Below are 24,763 nucleotides of genomic sequence, written 5' to 3'. Positions count from 1 at the left end.
TGCAACAATGTTGAGGGCTTGATATGATCAACTTCCCTAATGCACTGGGAGCCACTATTTCTCTTGAAAGATACAATTCCCTCTATTTAAGGGCATCAGTCCTCCCCAGTATGTGAGTATACTTTCACTCTCATTATATGGATCTCTATCCAATGATATAACCCACTATGGCAAAATGAGCATTCACATATTCCCTAGGAGCCTGTCCTGCATCTGATTATCTCTTTTAAGCATCTTAAACAGGTAATGATCCTTATTATATTTTTTAAAAAGTTTTCTCAGCATTATACTCTCAACCAAATACCTAACAATCTCCTATGTTTGTATGTTGCCCCCCTCTCCCCAATTTCTTGGGTAATATTACCCATCTTCCCATCGCTAGCCCCCCTCAAGCCTGCAAAGCCCCACACAAAGGTAAACCTATGCCCCAATTTTATCCCTTCCTTGTACAAATACTTACCTCCAGCTTATCATAGATTTCACCCATGTAGGTGTCTTGTTACATCCTTCCTCTACACCCCAATTTCTTTTAAGTCTATCATCCAGTCTCTAGCTCTCTGAGGCAGCTTGGTTTACTTATTTCATATCATTGAGGTCATGTAGTATTTGTCCTTCAATGCCTGGGTTGCTTCACTCAACATGAGTTTCTCAAGATTCATCCATGTTATCACATGTGTTTGTAGTGTACTCATTCTTATAGCTGAGTAGTACTCAATTGTATGTGTATACCACATTTTATTTATCCATTTATCTGTTGATGGGCATTTGGGTTGATTACAACTTTTGGCAATAGTGAACACTGCTGCTATGAACATTGATGTGCATATATTGGTTTGTTTCCTTGTTTTCGGTTCTACTGGGTATATACCCAGCAGTGGACTTGCTGGGTCATATGGAAAATCTATGGCTAGTTTTTAGAGAAACTGCCAAAATGTCCTCCACAATGGCTGGATTCTTTGACAATCCCACCAGCAGTGGATGAGTGTTCCCAATCCTCCACATCCTCTCCAGCATTTGTAGTCTTCTGTTTTTTTCATAGCTGGCAATCTTATGGGAGTAAGATGGTATCTCATTGTAGTTTTGATTTGCATTTCCCTGATAGCTAGAGATTTGGAGCATCTTTTCATGTGCTTTTTAGCCACTTGTATTTCTTCTTTGGAGAAGTATCTGTTTAAATCTTTTCCCCAATTTTAAAATGGGTTCATTGTCTTTTTCTTTTCAAGATATAGGAGTTCTTTATATATGCAGGTTATATAAGTCTCCTATCAGATATATGGTTATGAAATATTTTCTCCCATTGTGTAGGCTCTCTTTTCACTTTCTTGACAAAATCCTTTGAGGTACAGAAGGCTTTAATTTGAGGAAGTCACATTTATCTATTTGTTCTTTTGCTGCTCGTGCTTTTGGTGTAAAGTTCATGAAGCCCCTTCCTATTACAGGGTCTTGTATATGCTTCCCTACACTGCTTTCCAAAGTCTTTATCGTCTTGGCTCTTATATTTAGGTCTTTGATCCATCTTGAGTTGATTTTTGTATAAGGTGTGAGATGGTAATCCTCTTTCATTCTTTACATATGGATATCCAGTTCTCCAGGCACCATTTGTTGAATAGGCCATTCTTTCCCAGTTGAGAGGGTTTGGTGGTTTTATCAAATATTATATGACTATATATTTGAGGATCTCTATCAGAATCTCAATTCGGTTCCATTGGTCTGTGTGTCTCTCCTTGTGCCAATATCATGGTGTTTTCACTACTGTAGCTTTGTAGTATGTTTTGAAGTCAGGTAGTGTGATTTCTCCAATTTCGTTTTTCTTTTTCAATATGTCTTTGGCTATTCGGGGCCTCTTTTCTTTCCAAATAAATTTCATAGCTAGTTATTCTAGTTCTTTAAAGAATGCTGTGTTGATTTTTATTGGGATTGAATTGAATGTGTAGATTAGTTTTGGTAGGATAGACATCTTGATAATATTTAGTGTTCCTATCCATGAACAGGGACTGTTCTTCCATTTATTTAGGTCTTCTTTGATTTCCTTGTATAGTCTTGTGTAGTTCTCTGTGTATAAGTTTTTTACATCTTTTAATTTATTCCTAGGTATTTGATTTTTTAATTTATTATTGTAAATGGTATTTATTTCTTGATTTCCTCCTGAGCTTGCTCATTATTGGTGTACAGAAATGCTACTGATTTTTGCACATTTATCTTATAACCTGTAACTTTGCTAAACTCATTTATGAGTTCTAGAAACTTTGTTGTAGCCCTCTCAGGGTTTTCAATGTATAGGATCATGTCATCTGCAAATAATTATATTTTCACTTCTTCCTTTCCAATTTGAATGCCTTTTATATCTGGTTCTTGCCTCAGGGCTCAAGCAAGTACTTCTTAGACAATGTTAAATAGAAGAAGTGATAGTGGGCATCCTTGTCTTGTTCCTGATCTGAGAGGGAAGGATTTTAGGATTTCACCATTGTAAATGATGCTGGCTGTGGGTTTTTCATATATACTCTTTATCATGTTCAGAAAATTTTCTTGTATTCCCATCTTTTGCAATGTTTTCATCAAGAAAGTGTGCTGTGTTTTGTCAAATGCTTTTTCTGCATCTATAGATATAATCATGTGATTTTTTTTCCCTCAGTCTGTTTATGTGGTGTATTACATTGATTGATTTTCTTATGTTGAACCATCCTTACATACCTGGAATGAATCCCACTTGGTCATGCTGTATAATTCATTTAATGTGTTGTTGAATACAGTTGGCATGTATTTTCTTGAGGATTTTTGCTTCTAGGTTCATTAGAGAAATTGGTCTGTAATTTTCCTTTCTTGTGATGTGTTTGTTTGAATTTGGTACTAGGGTAATGTTGGCATCATAGAATGAGTTAGGTAATGTTCCTTCTGGTTTGATTTTTTGGAAGAGTTTCAGCAGGATTGGTATTAGTTCTTTCCGGAATGTTTTGTAGAATTCACCAGTGATGCTGTCTGGCCCAGGGCTCTTCTTAGTTGAGAGGTTTTTAATGACTGATTCTATCTCTTTACTTGTGATTGGTTTGTTGAGATCATCAATTTCTTCTTTCATCAATATAAGCTGCTTATGTGTTTCTAGGAATTGTCCATTTCCTCTGAATTGTCATTTTTGTTGGAATATAGTTTTTCAAAGTATCCTCTCATGATAGTCTTTATTTCTGTGGGGTCAGTGGTGATATCTCCTTTCTCCTTTCTTATTTTGAGTATTTGCATCTTCTCTCTTTTTTTTCTTTGTTAGTCTAGCTAAGGTTTTGTCAATTTTATTGATCTTCTCAAAGAACCAGCTCTTCATTTTGTTTATATTTTCAAGTGCTTTCTTATTTTCTATTTCATTTAGTTCTCCTTTTGTCTTTGTTCCTTTCTTTCTTCTTCCTGTTGGGTTACTTTGTTGGTTTTTTTTACTAATTTCTCCAAATGTGCAGTTATTTCTTCCATTTTTGCTCTTCTTTTTTGATGTATGAATTTATGGCTATAAATTTCCCTCTCAGTACTGCTTTTGCTGCATCCCATTAGTTTTGGTAGGTTGTGTTATCATTTTCATTAGTTTCAAGGTAGTTATTAATTTCTTTTGAGATTTCCTCTTTGACCCACTGTTTTTCAAAGAGTGTGGTGTTTAATTTCCATATCTTGGTGTGAAATCTGGGCCACTGGCCCTTGCAGATTTCCAGCTTCACTCCACTGTAGTCACAGATATTGTTTGTTTTTTTGTTTTTGTGATCCTATTTTTTTTATTAAAATTATTTATTTATTTTTAAAAATTACATTAAAAAAATATGAGGTCCCAATCAACCCCACCGCCCCCACCCCCACTCCCCCCACAGCAACACTCTCTCCCATCATCGTGACACATCCATTGCACCTGGTAAGTACATCTCTGAACATCACTGCACCCCGTAAATCAATGGTCCACATCATAGCCCACACTCTCCCACGTTCCATCCAGTGGGCCCTGGGGGAATCTACAATGTCCCATAATTGTCCATGAAGCACCACCCAGGACAACTCCACATCCTGAAAATGCCTCCACATCTCATCTCTTCCTCCCATTCCCCAAACCCAGCAGCCACCATGGCTACCCTTCCCACACACATTCCACATTTTCTCTGTGGACATTGGATTGGTTGTGTCCATTGCACATCTATGTCAAGTGGGGGCTTAGATTCCACATGGATACTGGATGCACTCCTCCTGCTTTCAGTTGTAGACACTCTAGGCTCCATGGTGTGGTGGTTGACCTTCTTCAACTCGATGTTAGCTGAGTGGGGTAAGTCCAATAAATCAAAGTGTAGGAGCTGAAGTCTGTTGAGGCTCTGGGCCTGGGTGTCATATTATCAGTCCAGAGAATTCAAGTCCCGTAAATATATCTTAAACCCCAGCACCAACTACAATTCCAATAAAGTAGCATGCAAGTCTTGTGAGAAGAGATCCCCTCTGAGTCCAATTCCATCACGCAGAAACGCCAGCTCCAAAGAAGGGCCATCTGCCATGGCAGTGAACCCCATTCACCATGACCATAGAACCCGTGGGTCTCTTTATCCCTCAAAAGAACCAATACCTGGGGTTGTATCTACTTTATCCGTCTCTTAGACTCTGCTCAGTTGTGCATAAGGGCATTCTTTCTGACAGCCTCCAGACTCTTTTTTAGAGACTCATAGCCTTATAATCTCATTTCTCCTTTCCATTTCTCCCTTACACTAGGTCAAACAGCATTTTGAAGTCATGTTATTATATGTAGACAGGGATATTCTGCTGATCCATATTGAACCTTTAATTCAAGGTCATTTTCTAGTTGCATCTTCAGCTGGTATGTGGTAGTGATCCCTCAGTGCCAGGGAGGCTCATCCCTGGGTGTCATGTCCCACGCTGGGGGGAATGCACTGCATCTACATGCTGACTTTGGCTGTGAGAGTGGCCACATTTGAGTAACATGAAGGCTGTCAGGAGGAAACTCCCAGGCACAGTGCTACTCCAGGCCCCGTTCTTATTGCAGGTGTATAGGCTCAAAAGCATAGCCACTTAGTATCAGGAGCCCACTGTTGGGCCCTCCTTCCCTCCTAGTACAGATATTGTTTTGTATGATTTTGATCTTTCTGAATTCATTGAGACTTTCTTTGTGGCCTCACATGTGATCTATCTTGGAGAATGATCCATGTGCACTTGAGAAAAATATATATCCTGCTGTATTCGGGTATAATGATCTGTATAAGTCTATTAAGTCCAGCTCCTCTAATATGCTGTTCAGAGTTTTTGTTTATTGATTCTCTTTTGAGATGTTCTGTCCAAAGCTGATAGTGGTGTATTGAAGTCCCCCAGTATAACTGTAGAGGCATCTATTCTTTCACTTAGTTTTTCTAGTGTTTGCCTCATGTATTTGGAGGTGCCCTTGTTAGGAGCATAAATATTTATGATTGTTCTTCCTTCTTGAAAGATTATCCCTTTCACTAATATATAGTGTCCTTCTTTGTCTCTTGCAATTGTTTCGCATTCAAAGTCTATTTTGTCTGATATTAATTTAGCTACACTTGCCTTTTTTGGTTATTGTTTGCTTGTAAGATTGTTTTCCAGCCATTCACTTTCAACCTCCATGAATCCCTGGGTCTAAGATGTGTTTCTTGTAGACAGCATATAGATGGGTCATATTTCCTTATCCAATCTCCCAGTCTGAATCCTTTGACAGGTGAGTCTAATCCAGTGACATTCAGTGTTATTACCTTCAAGGAATTATTTATGTTAGCCATATTTTGTTTGGACTTGTGTTTGTCATGTTTTGTTTGTTTTTTTCCTTCTCTTTTTGTCTTTTTTGTTGCTTGTACACTCTCCTCCAACTCTGCCTCTCCTGTTTTTTTTTTGTTCCTGCAGAACTCCCTTTAGTATTTCTTGAAGGGCAGGGTTCTCATTGGCATACTCTTTTAATTTCAGTTTATCTGTGAATATTTTTAACTCTCCATCATTTTTGAATGCTAGCTTAGCTGGGTGGAGTATTCTTGTTTGGAAATTAGTTTTTGTTTTATTATCTTGACTATATCATACCACTGCCTTCTTGCCTCCATGGTTTCAGATGAGAAAGCAGCACTTAATCTTATGGAGCCTCCCTTGTATGTGATGGTTCTCTTTTCTCTTGCTGCTTTTAGAATTTTCTCTTTGTCTTGAGCATTGGATAATTTGACAAGTATATGTCTTGGGGTGGGCCTGTTGGGATTTATGATGTTTGGGGTGCATTGTGCTTCCTGGATGTGTACATCTCTCTCTCTCAGTAGATTTGGGAAGTTTTCAGCCATTATTTCCTCCAACACCCTTTCTTTCCCCTTTTCCTCCTCTTCTCCTTCTGGGATGCATATAATACATATGTTTGTGCATTTTGCATTGTCATTCACATCCCTAAGTCCTAACTGGATTTATTCTATCTTTTTATCGATCAGTTTTACTCTCTGTTTGATTTCAGATGTACTGTCTTCCACGTCACTAATTCTCTGCTCTGCCTCTTCTAATCTGCTGCTATTTGCTGGGAGTGTATTTTTGATTTCTTGAACTGTGGTGTTCATCACCATCATATGTTATCTTTTTGCATATGTCTGCAATTTCCTCTCCCAGTGTTTTCTTCATCTTGTTAATCTCTTCCTTTGCTTCATTGAGTTGGTCTCTAATATATGTTTTGAAATCTTTAATTACTTGTCCGATGTTCTGCTCCCCTTCCTGGTTTTTAGTTTGTTCATTGGATTCAGCCATGTTTTCCTGATTATTGGTTTGGTTTGTAGTTTTTTGTTACTGTCTGGTCATTATGTTATCTTGACGGGATTAATCAGTTCCTTAGCTTCTTTGTCTAGTCTTCTGGATCAGTTAGTTGTTGTTCATACATAAGTGTTATGTATTCTCTTTGTCACTTTGTTCTTCTTACTCTGTTTTTTTGTTGCTTGCTAAGTTCACTTTGAACGAAAATATTAGGGCCAGGGAACAAAAATGAGTAAGAAAAGAAAATGTATAAAGTAGTATAGGTAATAAATGTTATCAGAGCAACGATGTGAGATCTGGGAGAATGGATATTAGACCCATGTAAGTTGTGTAGAGTTATAGCTGTAAGTAAAGTACCTATAATGAGACAGTCAACTGAATATGGGGAGGAATATAGTATGAAATAAAAAGCCAGTGTTTTAATGAGAGAGGGAAAGAGAAAAGAAAGACAATAATATTAAGAGTGGATAAAAGACAGAAAACAGAACAAAGGTATTAGACATTAAATGTCAGACAATTAAGGGGCCAAAGAAAGGAAAGTGGAATGTAAGAGAAACAGTAGATGATGGAGGATAGAAAGATGTGGGGGAAAGGGGATAGTGTAGGTGGCCAAAATCAATACATACAGAAAAGTGAAAATGGAGGATGAGGAAACACAGCCAAATGTTAAGTGCTCCCTGCAGCACCTATTATCTAAATAAAATAAAATAAGAAGGAAAAGAGAAGAGAGAAAGGGGATGGGCAAAGAAAAGGGAGGGAAACAAGAAAAAGAAAAAGAAAAAAAAAAACTAAAGAAATGAAAAAGGACCTTGGGGGAGAAAATGGGAGAAAAGACCAGGAGACAATGCAATATTAGCAACCAAGACAAAAAAAAAAAGAACCAACGTTTTAAGCTAGGAATCTCTTTGCAGTTAAATAATACACTTAGGGATCTGACCTTCCCCCTTTCTCCTTTCCTCACTTCTCTCTTCCAGGGCAGCAGGAAAGCTGCCTGAGAGGTCCAGTAGGAGATTCAAGTAGGTTCTTTTTGAACCAACTCAACACAGAAGACTATAGCTCTTTATTTCCAATGTGAGATCACCTACAACTTACCAGCAACCCCAAATATGCTACTGGAAGCTTGGATAGCATCTCCTACAGTTCCTCGTCATTAGATGTGCTAGGAGAGGTCTAATTGATTTTCTGCCTCCACCTTCTCCCAGACCAAGTTTCCTATCCCTGGATGTTTAGGTAAATTGGGCTTTCTCAGCAGATTCACCTCTCCTTTCTTCCTAGACTCTCCCCAAGACAGCTGGTATACTCCTCCAAGTTCAGGGAGAGAGAGAGAGAAAAAAAAAACCACACAAACTCCAAGGGCTAGGTTAATCAAGGACCTCAGATAGACCTCAGGGTTCGGTATATTCAGGAATGGGAAGTCTGTGATATTGTAGACTCAAGGTGTGTGAGTCTCTGAAGTGTGGTCCACCAGGGTTTAGGGGACACAGACCTGGGAGCCCTGTATCCAGTTAACAGCATGCCTAGGAGCACCACAGCATAACACAGCCTTCAGGGATCCCCACAGCTGGGTTCCAGCCCTAGGGGGAGGGGTCCTACCCACAACCTCTGACCTCCATGTCAGAAACTCAAAATTCCACCTCTCACAAGAATCTCCTCTGTCACTGTCTCACCAGATCGACATCCTGACACTTCCTGCCCTGCAAGCCCCTGAAACCGCCCACTCAGGGTTTGGGAACACCCCACATGACAAAGATTCCAGGGATCACCAAGGCCTGGCCACCAGCCCTAGGGGGAGGGGCTCCACTTAGAACCTCTGACCTCCATGTCAGAAATGCAAAAGTCCACCTCTCACAAGAATCTCCTCCATCACTGTCTCACCAAATCAACTTCCAGACCCCTCCCACACAGCAAGCCCCTGAAACAGCCCACTCAGGGCTTGGAAACTCCCCAGCATAGCAAAGCCTTCAGGAATCCCCAGTGCCGGGCCACCAGACCCAGGGGGAAGGGTCCCACCCACAACCCCAACCTCCATGAAAGAGACCCAAAATTCTACCTCTTGCAAGAATCTCCTCTGTCACCATCCCACTAAATTGACGTCCAGACACCTCCTGCCCTGCAAGCACCTGAGTTAGCCTAGTCCAGCAGGACTCCAACTCTACTCAGCCTCTTCTTTGCAGGAGAGATTATCACTCAGATGCAATCTTGCCCCCCCCATTCATCTCTTGATGGACATTTGGATTGTTTCCAACTTTTGGCAATAGCGAATAATGCCGATATGAAAATTGGTGTGCATATATCTGCTTGCGGACCTGCTTCCAATTCTTCTATGTATATTCCCAGCAGAAGGATTACTGGATCATATGGCACCTCTATAGTTAGCTTCTATAGCACAGGAACCATCAAACTGTGCACAATGGCTGCACAATTCTATATTTCCACCAGCAATGGATAAAGGTTTCTATTCCTCCACATCCTCTCCAAATCTTGTAGTCCTGTTTTTAAAATAGTTGCCAGTCTAATGTGTGTAAGATGATATCTCTTGTAGTTTTGATTTGTATTTCTCTAATAGCTAGTGATATTCAGTATGTTTTCATGCACTTTTCAGACATTTGTATTTCTTCTTTAGAGAAGTGTCTATTCAAATCTTTTGCCCATATTTAAAAAATGGGTTGTATGTTTCTTTTATTTTTGAGATGTGGGGTTTCTTTTAAAATTCTAGATATTAGGCCCCTATCAGATATATGGTTATCAAATATTTTCTCTCATTGAGTAGGTTGCCTTTTCTCTTCCTTGACAAATGGACACTATAGGCAGGGCAGACAGCTCAGGATTTTGGCACCCTACCAGCAGGCCCTACTTCAAATTTATGCTCTATATGACAGAGTTGGGCTCAGTGGTGGTTTTCCTAACATGGCTCTTTTGCCTCTTCCATTTGAACCTGTAGTTAGTGCTAAAGACTCAAATCTCTGGGTTGTCCATGTACCAGGTGGGCCCTGAATCTCAACAGATTTGCAAAAGCTACTCTCCAGTTCATTGGCTCACCCAGGATAACTAACCAGATGATAATTGACAACAGCCATCTCAAGGAACAGAGAGTCTGCAACTGCACCCAAGATAGTCCCATCCATTGATCCCATGGGATCTAAGCCTCTTTTCAACTAGAGACAGAGTGGTCCTCACCATCCCAGAATCCTCAGAATTGGGGAATGAACAATGGACAAGAGGAGGCTTACTGTTATTCTATTATAGACTTATTGTGATCCTAGCAATGGAAGAACTCTTATCATTGACGTGGAGGCAGTGGCCACTGGAGGTTCTGAGGGGAGGGAGAAGGAAAAATAGGTATAATTTAGGGATATTTTTGGGACGTGGGAATTGTCATGAATGACATTGCAGTGACAGGTATAGGCCATCATATATCTTGTAATAACTTACAAAAATGTGGGAGTGTAAACTATAATGTAAATTATAATCAACACTTAGTGGCATGTTCCAAGATGTGTTCATCAATTGTGGCAATTGTACCACATTAATTAAGGATATTATTGATGTGGGAAATGAGGGCTAGGGATTGGGACATATGGGAGTCCCCTAAATTTTTTATGTAATATTTATGTAATCTACGTTTCTTTAAAAAATTTTTAAAAGTATATTAAAAAAATAGTACAAATTTAAGCATATTCTTCCCTGAATCAGAACAAATGTATGTTAATATCACATGATATTAAAAAGTAGGGTGGTATTTGGGTGAAAATACACCTAAAGCAATCAATGGACTGTAGAGAATAGTAAAATATTAATATTTTTCTATCAATGGTAAAAAAAAAATTGACTGAAATAAACCAAACACAAAGTACTACATATTGTTAGGCTTCATTTATATGAAATGTAAATAAAAATAAATTTATAGAGATGGAATTAGATTAGTGGTTATGAATGGCAGGGGAAGGACAGAGGGATTGCTTACTGCTAATGGGTAAGAGCCTTTTCTTTTTGGAGTAATGAAAATGCCCTAAAATTGAGTGCAGAGATGAATGCACAATGCATTCATTTTTAGAAAAGCCATTTAATGAATACTTTAGTTGGATTATATAATATGTGAATATATCTTAATAAAATTGCTTAAGGAAAAAAAAACTCCCAATGCAGTGAAGTCAAGGACAGTAAGTCTTCACTAGTGATTTAAGTAGAATTTCTCCAAAGGAGATATACAAAAAGCCTGAAAAGATACTCAAAATCATTGGTTATCAGAGAAATGCAGATCCGAACCACAGTGAGATACCAATTAACATCCACTAGATGGCTATCACTAACAAAACAAAAAATAGTAAATGTTGGTGAAGATACAAAGAAATACAAATCCTAATATATTGCTAGCAGCATTGTAAAATGGCACAGACTCTTTGGAAACCAGCTTGGAAATGCCACAGAAAGTTAAAAATAGAATTACCATAAAACCAGCAATCCCACTTCTTGGTATATACTCAATAAAACTGAAGGCAGGGAACTCAATATCCATAACCAAAGAATGACAGAGGACCACCATGTCACACCTTATACAAAATCAATGCAAGATGGAATAAAGATCTAAATACAAGAGCCAAGACCATAAAGACCTTGGAAGATAATATTAGGAAGCATCTACAGGATTTTGTAATAGGAAATGGCTTCATAAACTTTACACCCAAAGCATGAGCAGTAAAAGAAAAAATAGATAAATGGGATCTCCTCAAAATTAAAACCTTTTGCATCACAAAGGGGTATGCCAAGAAAGTGAAAAGACAGCCCACACGAAGGGAAAAAGTATTTGGTAACCATATAGGGGCCAAATATGGAGCACATATAAAGAAATCCTGTATCTCAAAAATAAAGAACTCATTTAAAAAATGGGCAAGTGATTTGAACAGACCCTTCTCAAAAGAAGAAATACAAATGGCTAAAAAGCACATGAAAAGATACTCAACATCACTAGCTATTAGGGAATGCAAATCAAAACTACAATGAGATACCATCTTACATAATTTGAACTGGTGGCCATTAAAAAACAGAGGACTACAAATGATATAGAGAATGTGGAGGAATGGGAAACTTCATCAATTGCTGGTGGGAATGTAGAATGGCCCAGCCATTGTGAAAGATACTTTGGCAATTCCTCAAAGAAACTATAGATCTTCTATATGACCTAGCAACTCCACTTCTGGATATATAACCAAAAGAATTGGTGGTAAGGACAGAAACAGTTATATGCACACCAATGTTCACAGCAGCATTATTCACTGTTACCAAAAGTTGGAATCAGCTCAAATGCCCATCAAGAGATGAATGGATAAATAAAATGTGGTATATACATACAATGGGATATTACTCAGCCATAAGAAAGAATACAGTACTAACGCATGGGAAAACTGATGAATCTGGAGGACATTACATTGCATGAAGCAAGTCAAGTCTTGAAGGACAAATATTACATGACCTCTCTGATATGAATTTAGCAAATCAAGATGACAGAGAGCAAGGGTCTGAAAAATAGGGTTACATGAAATAGAAAGGGAGAAGTTTGTTAACTAATGCCCATATATGTGAAATCTATGAAAAGGTGGAAATGAGTAGTTGTGCAGTGAAGGAATATGGCAGGGGTACAGGGTTACTACTATTGGGTTGGGCAGTGCAAGCTTGACAGGGTGGGGAGGATTGTTGGATGCTCCATTGAACTGGAGGGATTGTTGAGGGAGGGAGGAGGTAAACACTGGGGATTGGTAGGTATGTGGCTGAAATTACAATGTTGAGAAAGCTCTTTTGGCAATATGAAAAGGGTTACTAGTTTAGGGTGTTGAATGGGGGTCATTTGGGACAGGGTGCACCTGGGACAGTCTTCTAGAGAAAGGGCAAATGATCATTTCATCATAGTGTGTTGTATCATTGGGGAAAGAACCACATAATGAGTGGGAAATAGACTCCCATCCTGGGGAGGCCCAATAAGTTCTCAAAATAAGGGGAGGGTGCCTCTTGAGAGCACACACAGTTTCTTATAGGGAAAGACAGACTAGTGTGTCAAGCCCTCAGCATTGTTGCAAGTATCTATGAATCTTGTCCTTCAAGGAGTGAAGTCTGGTGGTTGCAGTGGACCCCATGGGGAGAGGGAGGGAAGAATAGAATATATGGAAGGGGGATATTTAGGGAACAATGGAAGTGTTCTGCATGATCTTGCAATGATGGATATAGGCCATGTTAAATTTCATAAAAAATTTATAAAAATGTGTGGTCTAAAGTGTAAACCATAATGTAAACCATTGACCATGGTTAGTAGCTATGTTTCAATATTTCTACATCAGTTGTAACAAATGTACCATCCATATGTAAAAAGGCTATTAATAGGGAAGGGGGGAAAGGGGAAGGATTTGGGGTATATGGGAATCCTCTATATTCTGTTTGTGACTTTACTGTGACCTAAAAGTTATTTGAAGAGAAAATGAAAAAAGTAAGACATTGAGGAAGAAATGAAAGAAAATTCCACTGTACATACAGGACAACAGATATTACAGTGATGAAAGGCAAAATGTCAAAAAAAGTATTCATTTTTTAAAAATATTTTTTATTTGAATACCCCAATTTTTAAACTTTATTTTAGTTTTTGTTTTTCTGTTTATATATTTTATTTCTTGTGTTTAAACCCATTATTATTATTTCATTTTCCTATTAATTACATTTGGTGATATTATTGGCTTCATTTTGAAGAAGTTTTGTATCACAGAAGGGTTACAACTGTGGTGGAGGCGCATCATTGGTGTGGGGTGTCAATGATGTGGGATACATGGAAGGAAGTTCACCTGGACATACATGTGAGGTATATACATGTGCTGGAATGTTCATGGGGCATTGTCACAGTGAGTGGAGATTCATGCAATAACTGAAAGAATATTGAATTCCCATCCTGGGAAGCTCTGCCACATTCTCTAATGGAATATCAACATTCCCCAAGTATGGAGGCAATGACTAGAGAAGGATAGTCCATTGATGGACCCCTGATATTGATGACTATGCTTATAAGCCTTTGCTCTTGAAATTGAAACTTAGCCTAGTGTTGTAGGGTGCCTAAGAGTTACCCCCTGAGATCCTCCATGTCACTCAGATGTGGCCTCTCTGTAAGCCAAACTCAGCACATAAATATATTACCATATGTGACTCCCAGGGATAAGCTTCTCTGCCACTGAGAGTTTATTACCAAGCACTGGCTGGTGATGCAACTTGAAAAAGACCTTGAATAAAAGGGGGGAAATGAAAAGACAAATGAGTTTATATGGCTAAGAGTCTTCAAAATTAGTTGGGAGGTCATCCCAGAGGTAATGCTCATGTATGCCTCAGCCGAATCTCATAGACTACCAAAGTATATTCTACCCCAAATAGTGGGGCTCCTGAGGGCTCTGGAGACACCCAGGTCCTAGAGTCATGGCAGGTAGATTTCAGAGTTTGGTGTCTCTCCAATGGGCCCTACTTTGGAGTTTGTGCAACCTAGTGTGACAAAGTTGGACTTAGATGTGACTTCTCTACACATGCCTCCTCTGTCCCTTCTATTTGTACCTATAGTTGGTGCTGACATTGGTAGGCATACATCCAAGAGATTTGAATCTCTGGGCTTTCCATGTGCCGGCTGGGCCCTGAGCCTCAGTGGAGATGCAATACCTACTTTCTAGTTCATTGGACTCACCCTGGACAACTGACAAAGAGGTGAGGATGGACAACCACCATAGCAAGTAACTGAGAGTGTCTTCAACTGCAAGCAAGAGTCCCATCCATCAGCCATATGGGATCAAGGTCCCTTCTCAATTAGATGTGGAGTTGTATCACCATCCCAGAATCCTCAGGATTGGTGAATAAAGAATGGACTAGAGTGGACTTGCTGGTATTCTACTATAGGCTTATTGTGATTCTAGTAATGGAAGAAATTATTTCATTGACGTGGAGACACTGGAGGTGCTGAAGGTTGGGAGAGGGAAAAAGAGATGCATTTTCAGGACTTAGAATTGTCCTGAGTAACATTGCTATGAAAGATACAGGCCATTATATATCCTGTCATAACCTACAGAGTTGAGTGGGAAAGAGTGTAAAGTACAGTGTTAACTATAATCCATGTTTTGTCAGTTCTTCAGATGTGCTCATCAATTGCAATGAATGTTCCACTCCAAAGAAAGAATTTGTTAATGTGGAGAAGAGTGGACACTGTGGGGATGGGGAAATTTTGGGAGTCCCTTATATTTTTGTGTGTAACATTTTGTGTAATCTAAGTATCTTTTAAAAAATAAAAAAATACTTATAAAACTCTATTACAGATGACATGATCTTATATTTAGAAAATTCTGACATATCTACAACAAAGCTTTTAAGCTAATAAATGAGTTCAGCAAAGTGGCAGGAAACTAAATCACTATGCCAAAAAAAGGTGGTGTTTCTAAGTACTAGTAATGAGCAAATCGAGGAGGAAATAAAGAAAAAATTCTATTTATAATAGCAACAAAAAATTCAAATATGTAGACATTAATTTAATCAAGAATGTAAAGGACCTTTATTCCAAAAACTACAAAACACTGCTAAAAATAATCAAAGAAGACCTAAACAAATGGAAGGACATTTTGTGTTCATGCATTGGAAGACCAAACATCATGAAGATGTCAATTCTACTCAAACCCATTTATATATTCAACACTATACCAATCAAAATTCTAACAGCCTAATTAACAGATATAAAAAAAAGTCAATTACCAAGTTTATTTGTAAGGGAAAGTGTTCCTTAATAATAAAAAACATCCTAAAAAAGAAAAACAAAATCAGAAGATGCATGCCTCCCAATACTGAAGAGTAGTATATAGCTACAGTGGTCAAAACAGCAGGGTAAAGGAAGCTGACTTGGCCCAGTGGTTACGACATCCATCTACCACATGGGAGGTCTGAGGTTCAAATCCCGGGCCTCCTTGACTGGTGTGGAGCTGGCCCATGTGCAGTGCTGATGCACGCAAAGAGTGCTCTGCCACACAGGGGTGACCCCTGTGTAGGGGAGCCCCATGTGCAAGGAGTGCACCCTGTAAGGAGAGCCACCCAGTGCAAAAGAAAGTTCAGCCTGCCCAGGAATGGCACCACACACACAGAGGGCTGACACAGCAAGATGACACAACAAAAAGAAACACAGATTCCTGTGCTGCTGACAACAACAGAAGCAGACAAATAAGAACATGCAGCAAATGGACACAGAGAACAGACAAAGGGGGGGGGGAGGAAGGGGAGAGAAATAAATAAAATAAATCTTAAAAAAAAACAGCAGAGTATTGGCATAAAGATAGATACATTGATCAATAGAATGAAAATGAGAGTTCAGAAATAGACCCTCACCTTTAAGGTCAAATGGTTTTTGATAAGCCTACCAAATCCACTTTTCTGGGCCAGAACAGTCTCTTCAACAAATGGGGCTGGGACAACTCGATATCCATACAAAAAGAATGAAACATGAGCCCTATATCACCCCCTATACAAGAATCAACTCGAAATTGATCAAAGACCTAAATATAAAAGCCAAGACTATAAAACTGCTAGAAGATAATGTAGAGAAATATTTACAAGCCCTTGCAGTAGGTGGCAGTCTCCAAAACCTTATACCCAAAGCTTAAGCAACTAAGGAGAACATAGATAAATGGAACCTCCTAAAAATTAAACACTTCTCCAGCAAAAAGGACTGTGTGAAGATGGTAAAAAGGCAGCCTACACAATGGAAGAAAATATTTGGTAATCATACATCTGACAAGGGTCTAATATTCATTATATATAAAGAGATCCTGCAACTCAACAATAAAAATTCAAATGACCTGATTAAAAATTGGCCAAAAAACTTGAATAGGTATTTTTCTTAAAAAAGAATTACAAGTGGTGAAGAAACACATGAAAAAAAATGTTCAACATCACTGGCTATTAGGGAAATGCAAATCAAATCTACAGTGAGATTTAATTTCAAACCTACTAGAATGGCCATTATTAACAAAACAGAAAACTGAAGGTGTTGGAGAGGATGTGGAGGGGCAGGAATGCTTATTCACTGTTGGTGGGAATGTAGAATCCCCACTGTGAGTCTGTTTAGTGGTTCGTAAGAAAGTTAGATATAGATCTACCATGTGAATCTGCAAGACCACTACTAGGTATATAACCCAGAAGAACTTAGAGCAGTGATATGGACAGACATCCACACACCTATGTTCATAGTGACATTATTCACAATTGCCAAAAGATGGAATCAACCCAGGATTCCATCACATGGAATTTTATTCAACAGTAAGAAATAATGAAGGGAAACGGACTTTGGCCCAGTGGTTAGGGCGTCCGTCTACCATATGGGAGGTCCGCGGTTCAAACCCCGGGCCTCCTTGACCCGTGTGGAGCTGGCCACGCGCAGTGCTGATGCGCGCAAGGAGTGCTGTGCCACGCGAGGGTGTCCCCCGCGTGGGGGAGCCCCACGCGCAAGGAGTGCGCCCGTGAGGAGAGCCGCCCAGCGTGAAAAGAAAGAGCAGCCTGCCCAGGAATGGCGCCGCCCACACTTCCCATGCCGCTGACGACAACAGAAGCGGACAAAGAAACAAGACAAAGAAACAAGACGCAGCAAATAGATACCAAGAACAGACAACCAGGGGAGGGGGGGAAATTAAATAAATAAATAAATCTTAAAAAAAAAAAAATAATGAAGTCGTGGAGCATATGACAACATGGATGAGCCTATAGAACTTTATGTTGAATGAAGCAAGCCAGGCACAAAAGGACAAATATTGCATGATTTCACTATTATGAACTATTAATAAATAAAATGAGAAAAATCATGGAGTTAATAATAGCAAGAATATGTCACCAGAAAATAGAACCTAGTTACAGAATGAAAAGCTGAAATTTAATCTTTGCAGAATTGGTAAAAATGTGTTTTTAAATGTTTAGAAATGAATGAAAAATGTCAAAGAACATTTTAGGATTTATAATTTATAGCACTAACATATGAGCATTATAGTGGTTTGTTTTTTGTTAATTTTTTTCTTTTTTCAAGTCTTGAAAAGGAAAATGCTCTAATATTGATTAAAATAATAAATGCACAACTCTGTGATTATATCAAATGTCATTGATTGTAAACTTTAATATAATAATATGGTGAGTTTGGGGAAAAATACACCAAATGTAAGATATATGCTATAATTAGTAGTAATATATTAATAGTAAATTACTATGATGCTCTTTCATAATTTGTTACAAGTGTTTCACAAAAATGCAAGGTATTGGTTGTGGGTGATGTATGGGAACTGTATGATGTTATGCATGTTTGTTTTCTAAGTTCACAACTTTTACTATATACTTACTGTTTCTGATTGTTCGTGTAAGTATAACATACTTCAATAAATTTTTAATGGAATAAAACAGGCTGTTAGAGAGAAATACATAATTTAATATGAGGTTTTGAAGATTAGAGATTTGAGCTTAAAGAGAAAGCTGGGAGGCATTGTAAAGTCATATGCAAAGGTTTTATTTTAAATTGTGATTAAATCATAATGTACTTGCTGTTCTCAAAAACCTAGTGAGGGGGGAAGTGGCTAAGACTTAATCAGTTGGACTCCCATCTACAATATGGGAGGCCCTGGGTTCACATCCCAGAGCCTCATTGTGAAGACAGGCTCACCCACATGCTGCGGAGAGCCCACAAGCACCATGGACAATCGCCTCAGCAAGGTGATGCAACAACAACAAAAAAAGGGAGACAAGCAAAAAAAAAAAAAGGCAGAAGAGCATGCAGCAAATGGACACAGCGAGCAGACAGCAAGCAAGCCACAAGGGCGGGGAGATAAATAAAAAGTAAAAAAATACAGACACAAAAGAATGCACAGAGAATAGACACAGAGAGCAGATGGCAAGCAAAAAGCCACAAGGGGGGATTTTTTAAAAAACTAGTAAGGGAAGAAATACAAAAAATCAGAAACTTATAATACAGGACTGGGTGTGGGGTGCAGCACTAGAGGTGAATTCAGATGGGACTTACAAATGGGACTTAAGGGGCTTAGGAACCCATACTTAGAGTTGATAAAAGAATATCACTGAAGTTTAGTGTTTTCTCTTTCTGTTCTGAGCAACTGGTCAAAGTATTTTAATTTTTGTGAAAGAAAAATTGTAAAAACTTTATAATAATTCAGTAGTTTATAGCCATCTAAAAATATGGCTGTGGCTATTAAACAGAATAAATATTATAAAAACTAACTTTAAAAACAATAAAATCCTTAGAACAGTGATCTGTTTTAATTGGGTCTATTGCATTTCAGGTCCTAGTATACAGCCCAGTTTAGAAATAATGTAATGGTAGTTGTGCAAATTGGCCAAGTCCCACAGCTCTTCTGTGGTGAAATGGGCACTCAAACTCAGATTGTTCAGATTCTGAAATTCAAGCTCTAATTTATTCTCTTCTACTGAATTCCATTGACAGGGTCATGAACATAACAAAATTAGTTATTTAGTCACCCTTCATTAAGTGATTCACCCTTAGTAAGTCTCTCCTAAATGTTTCTTGATAATCATGTCCCACTCAGTCATAGAGTTTCCAAAAATTTTTTTTTCAGTGCTGCCTTTACTTCTTGTTCCTCAGGGTATAGATGAGTGAGTTAAGCATGGGGATCACCACGATGTAGAAGAGGGAAGCAAACTTTCCTTGGTCCTTGGATCTACTTTTGGCTGACTGCAAATACATAAAAATGATGGTTCCATAGAAGATGACTACCATCAGGTGGGAAGAGCAGGTCCCAAATGCTTTATGTCTTCCAATGGCTGACTTGATCTTCAAAATTGCTTGAGCAATGTACCCATAGGAGATTAGGATGAGTGACAAAGGCACCACCAGGAATAATACACTAGCCACAAAGAGCTCAGCCTGGTTGAAGGTGGTGTCCACACATGCCAACCTGATGAGTACAGGGACCTCACAGAAGAAATGATCCACCTGGCAGTGACCACAGAAGGGCAGCTGAAGGGAGAGTGTGGACTGAATCAATGTAGTGGCCACCCCACTGAACCATTCCATAGAGGCCAAGACATGGCGGAGCCAAAGATGCATGAAAAAATATAATGTAAAGGATGGCAAACAGCAACATAGTGATCATAGGTCATCACAGCCAAGTGGATACACTCAGTGTAGCCCATTACAAGGGAGACATAGAGTTGAATCATGCAGTCTACATATGTGATGGACTTATCTGAACACTTGAGGTTGACTAGAAGCTGGGGAATGATACTGCTGAGGAAGCAGAGGTCCAGGAAGGAGAAATGGGAGAGGAAAAAAATACATAGGAGTGTGGAGTTTAGAGTCCAAGATGGACACCAAGATGATAGGCAGTGTTGCCTAGAAAGGTCATGAGGTAAAGGGACAAGATTATTCCAAAGAGAACCAGCTCTAACTGAGACTTGTCTGAAAAACCTATCAGAATAAATCCAGAGGAGGCACTCTCATTGGTCCCCTGAATTACTCTTACTTTGACCTTTCACTTCTGAAAGATGAAGTCATATCATGTATTAACCTCAGGGATTTTATGACAAATCAATGACAATAAAGATTTAGTGCTAGGGGCAAGATGGTGTCTGAGTGAGTGCATCTCTTAATCTCTCCTGCAAAGAAGCAGGTGAGTACGATCAGAGTTCTGCTGGACCAGGCTGTTTTGGGGGCTTGCAGGGCAGGATGTGTCTGCACATTGATTTGGTGAGACAGTGACAGAAGAGATTCTTGCAAGAGGTAGAATTTTGGGTCTCTGACATAGAGGTCAGAAGTTGTGGGTGGGACTCTTCCCCCTAGGGCTGGCAGCCCAGATGTGATAATCCCTGAAAACTTTGTTGTGCTGAGGTGTTCCCAGACCCTGAGCAGGCTGTTTCAGGGGCTTGCAGGGCAGGAGGTGACTGGATGTCAATTTGGTGAGACAGTGACAGATTCTTGTGAGAGGTGGAATTTTGGGTTTCTGACACAAAGCTCAGAAGTTGTGGGTGGGACCCCTCCCCCTAAGGCTGGCAGCCCAGCCACAGGGATCCCTGAAATCTTTGTTGTGCTACAGCATTCCCAAACCCCATGTTTACTGGATGCATGGTTCCCAGGTCTGTATACCCTAAAACCTGGTAGCCCACACTCCACAGACTCACATACCTTGAGTCTGCAATATCCCGGACTTCTCATCCCCAAATCCAGCACCCTGAGGCCCGTCTGAGGTCCTTGATTACCCTAGCACTCCACGTTTTTTTTTTTTTTCTTTGAGCTTTGAGGAGTGTACCAGCTGACTTGGGGAGAGTCTGGGAAGAAAGCAGAGGTGAATTTGCTGAGAAAGCCCAATTTACCTAAATGTCCTAGGATAGGAAACTTGGTCTGGGAGGAGGTGGATCAGAAAATCAATTAGACCTCCTCTAGCACACCTAAGGGGAAGAGACTGTAGGACATGCTATCCCATATTTGGGGTTGCTGGTGAGGTGTAAGTGCTCTCATGCTGGAAATAAAGAGTCACTGTCTTCTGTGTTGAGTTGGTTCAACAAGAACCCACTTAAATCTCCTACCGGACCTCTCAGGCAGCTTTCCAGCTGACCTGGGAGAGACAGAAATGAGGATGGAAGAAAGAGGGAATGTAAGATCCCTAAGCATTTTATTTAACTGCAAAGAGGATTCCTAGCTTGAAACTTTGATTCTTTTTTTTTTTTATCATGGTTGCTACTGTTGCATTGTCTCCTGGTCTTATCTCCTATTTTATCCCACAAGGTTCTTTTTCATTTATTTAGTTTTTTTTCTGTTTATCTTGCTTGTTTCATCCCCTTTTATGTTCCCCCCTTTTTTCTCTTTTTTTCTCTCTTTTTCTTCTTTTTTATTTTATTTTCTTTATTTAATAGGTGCTGCAGGGAGCACTTCACATTTGCTGTGTTTCCTCATCCTCCATTTCCTCTTTTCTGTGTGTATTAATTTTGGCCACCTACACTCTCCCTTTCCTCTACATCTTTCTATCCTCCATCATCTACTGTTTCTCTTGCATTCCACCTCCCTTTCTTTGGCCCCCAAATTGTCTGATTTTTTAATTTCTCATATCTTTGTTCTGTTTTCTTTTATCCACTCTTGATATTATTGTCTTTCTTTTCTCTTTCCCTCTCTCATGAAAATACTGGCCTTTTAATTCATACTATATTCCTCCCCATATTCAGTTGACTATCTCATTATAGGTACTCTACTTACTGCTATGACTCTACACAACTTACATGAGTCTAATATCCATTCTCCTAGATCTCACATTGTTTCTCTGTTAACATTTATTACCAATACTACTTTATACATTTTCTTTTCTTACTCATTTTGCTTTCCCTGGCCCTAAATTTTCCTTCAAAGTGAACTTAGCCAGCAACAAGAAAATAGAGTAAGAAGAACAAAGTGATGAAGAGAAGACACTTACACATGAACAACAACTAATTAATCCCCAAGACTAGACAAAGAAGCTAAGGAACTGATTAAACCTGTCAAGATAAAATGATGACCAGACAGCAACAAAAAACTACAAACCAAACCAATAATCAGGAAAACGTGGCTGAATCCAATGAACAAACTAAAAACCAGGAAGAGGAGCTCTCAAAACATATATATTAGAGACCAACTTAATGAAGTAAAGGAAGAGATTAACAATATGAAGAAAACACTTGGAGAGAATACAGAAGGAATTGCAGTCACACAAAAAGATAACAGATATGATGGTGATGAACACCACAGTTCAAGAAATCAAAACTACCCTCTCAGCAAAGAGCACCAGATTAGAAGAGGCAGAGGACAGAATTAGTGATGTGGAAGACAGTACATCTGAAATCAGAGAGTAGAACTGATCAATAAAAAGGTAGAAAAAAACGCAGCTGGGAATTAGGGACCTGAATGACAATGCAAAATGCACAAACATACGTATTATAGACATCCCAGAAGGAGAAGAGAAGGGAAAGAGGACAGAAGGGGTGTTGGAGGAAATAATGACTGAAAACTTCCCAAATCTACTGAGGGAGATGGATGTACATGTCCAGGAAGTACAATGCACCCCAAACACCATAAATCCCAGCAGACCCACCCCAAGACATATACTTGTCAAATTATCCAATGCTCAAGACAGAGAAAATTCTAAAAGCAGCAAGAGAAAAGAAAACCATCACATATAAGGGAGGCTCCATAAGATTAAGTGCTGATTTCTCATCTGAAACCATGGAGGTAAGAAGGCAGTGGTATGATATAGTCAAGATAATAAAACAAAAAAATTTCCAACCAAGAATACTCTACCCAGCTAAACTAGCATTCAAAAATGATGGAGAGTTCAAAATATTCACAGATAAACCAAAATTAAAAGAGTATGCCAACAAGAACCCTGCCCTTCAAGAAATACTAAAGGGAGTTCTGCAGGAACAAAGAAAAAAACAGGAGAGGCAGAGTTGGAGGAGAGTGTACAAGCAACAAAAAAGACAAAAAGAGAAGAAAAAAATTTTAGACAAACACATGTCCAAAGAAAATATGGCTAACATAAATAATTCTTTGAAAGTAATAACACTGAATGTCAGTGGATTAAATTCACCTGTAAAAAGATTCAGACTGGAAGATTGGATAAGGAAATATGACCCATCTATATGCTGTCTACAAGAAACACATCTTAGATAGACCCCGGGATTCAAGGAGGTTGAAAGTGAATGGCTGGAAAACAATCTTACAAGCAAACAATAACCAAAAAAAGTCAGGAGTAGCTATATTAATATCAGACAAAATAGACTTTAAATACAAAACAATTGTGAGAGACAAAGATGGACACTACATATTAGTGAAAGGGATAATCTTTCAAGAAGGATGAACAATCATATATATTTATGCTCCTAACAAGGGAGCCTCCAAATACATGAGGCAAACATTGGAAAAGCTAAGTGAAATAATAGATGCCTCTATAATTATACTGGGGGACTTTAATACACCACTATCAACTTTGGACAGAACATCTCAAAAGAGAATCAATAAACAAAAACTCTGAACAGCATATTAGAGGAGCAGGACTTAATAGACATATACAGATCATTACACCTGAATACAGCAGGGTATACATTTTTCTCAAGTGCACGTGGATTATTGTCCAAGATAGACCATATGCTAGGCCACAAAGAAAGGCTCAAGGAATTCAGAAAGATCAAAATCATAAAAAATAATTTCTCTGATCACAGGGGAGTGAAGCTGGAAATCTACGAGGACCAGACCCAGATTTCACACCAAGATATGGACATTAAAGAGCACACTCTTAGAAAAACAGTTGGTGAAGGAGGAAATTTCAAAAGAAATTAATAACTACCTTGAAACTAATGAAAATGATAACCTACCAAAACTAATGGGATGCATCAAAAGCAGTACTGAGAGGGAAATTTATAGCAACAAATTCATACATCAAAAAAGAAGAAAGAGCAAAAATTGAAGAACTAACTGCACATTTGGAGAAATTAGTAAAAAAGGAAATAAAAAAGCAACCCACAGTAAGAAGAAAGAAAGAAAGAAAGAACAAAGATAAGAGCAGAACTAAACGAAATAGAAAATAAGGAAGCACTTGAAAAGATAAACAAAACCAAGAGCTGGTTCTTTGAGAAGATTAATAAAATTGACAAAACCTTAGCTAGACTAACAAAAAAAGAGAGAAGATGAAAATACACAAAATAAGATCCCACAGAAATAAAGACGATCATGAGAGGATACTTTGAAAAACTATATTCCAACAAAAATGACAATTCAGAGGAAATGGACAAATTCCTAGAAACACATAAGCAGCCTGTATTGATGAAAGAAGAAATTGATGATCTCAACAAACCATCACAAAGAAAGAGATAGAATCAGTCATTAAAAACCTCCCAACTAAGAAGAGCCCTGGGCCAGACGGCTTCACTGGTGAATTCTACAAAACATTCTGGAAAGAACTAATGCCACTCTTGCTGAAACTCTTCCAAAAAA

General features: G+C 38.8%; 1 pseudogene; it reads right to left on the bottom strand.

Moving 5' to 3' along the window:
* Positions 1-19,375: 19,375 nt before the first annotated feature.
* Positions 19,376-24,763, bottom strand: part of LOC139438533 (olfactory receptor 2G2-like) — a 50,976-nt pseudogene continuing 45,588 nt past the window's right edge.

This window comes from Dasypus novemcinctus, unplaced genomic scaffold (genome assembly GCF_030445035.2).
Source record: "Dasypus novemcinctus isolate mDasNov1 unplaced genomic scaffold, mDasNov1.1.hap2 scaffold_204, whole genome shotgun sequence".
In the NCBI taxonomy this organism is placed as follows: domain Eukaryota; kingdom Metazoa; phylum Chordata; class Mammalia; order Cingulata; family Dasypodidae; genus Dasypus; species Dasypus novemcinctus.
The sequence above is the reverse complement of the archived record's forward strand: the minus strand, read 5'-3'. Positions and strand labels throughout refer to the sequence as shown.